General features: G+C 55.0%; 1 pseudogene; it reads right to left on the bottom strand.

Moving 5' to 3' along the window:
• LOC123186836 (tau-cadinol synthase-like) overlaps window positions 1–996 on the bottom strand; it is a 7,011-nt pseudogene that overhangs the window by 5,108 nt on the left and 907 nt on the right.

Raw genomic sequence — 996 nt, 5'->3', positions numbered from 1 at the left:
CACCTTGTGGATGTCAGAGGGTGTCGTCGGCGATGAGTCCACCGGTTTTACCAAGACCGGAGGAAGCCCAGCGAGCACACACGGGTTTTGCCAGAACCGTGTGGCCTTGTAGGGTCATCACTATAGTGACGCCGCGTCGATGCAGTCTTGCCGTCGTGGATGACGCGGTCGATGCTGCCGTCGTGACGCGGTCATTGCCGTCGTCGAGGTTGCGTCTTGCAGAAAAGTCTGTTAAAGGACGCTAGGTATCCATCTTATGATTGAGGTGGCGGCGATGTGTTGATGATGATGACGATGATGATGATGAAGACCACGTTGATGAAGACCTTGGCGATGAAGTGTCAGCGATGGCATCGCAGCGGCGTGTCCACGATGATGCGTCGCTTGAAGGCGTCCCTCCGCGGCGACCAAGTGTCGATGCCATGTCGCACCGGAGAAGTCGATGAAGATTGCATCTCATTCCGTGTGGATGGTGCATGTTGAGATCGCTTTTCGTAGACGTGCTTGACGAAGTATATTGGCTTGTAGCCTAGCGTAGTCGTACAACTTGATGACGCGGCGCGGGCTTGGTGCAGGTGATTCCGTGCTGTTGGCTTGATGAAGATGTCGTGGGACGATGTCGATGCAGGATTGCTAGGTGAGCCGTACGACTGAACGTTGACGTAGTCTTGGCCACATGCACGTGTAGAACCCACCTTGGCAAGTACCTGCATACATGCATCTGAGATAGCATTCGAGTTAAATCCCTCCCGTGATCGAAACGCCCGGCTGAGAGGCGTCAAGATTGGTTCACGTTCACTGATCGCTCGTTGTAGTCCCACGCGCTGGAGGTCGATGGAGTCAGCGTCGATCGCTCACCGTCGGTACCTGTGTAGCTCGCCTGAGTGCATTAGCAAGTCGCTTGTCTCTGCCCTGTTCATACACACGTGTGTAGTCAGAACAGACGGCGGCTTGGCGTAGAATCGCCGAGACGGACGGACGAAAACTCCTAATCAC

The sequence above is a fragment of the Triticum aestivum genome, chromosome 2A, assembly GCF_018294505.1.
Source record: "Triticum aestivum cultivar Chinese Spring chromosome 2A, IWGSC CS RefSeq v2.1, whole genome shotgun sequence".
Classification (NCBI taxonomy): domain Eukaryota; kingdom Viridiplantae; phylum Streptophyta; class Magnoliopsida; order Poales; family Poaceae; genus Triticum; species Triticum aestivum.
The sequence above is the reverse complement of the archived record's forward strand: the minus strand, read 5'-3'. Positions and strand labels throughout refer to the sequence as shown.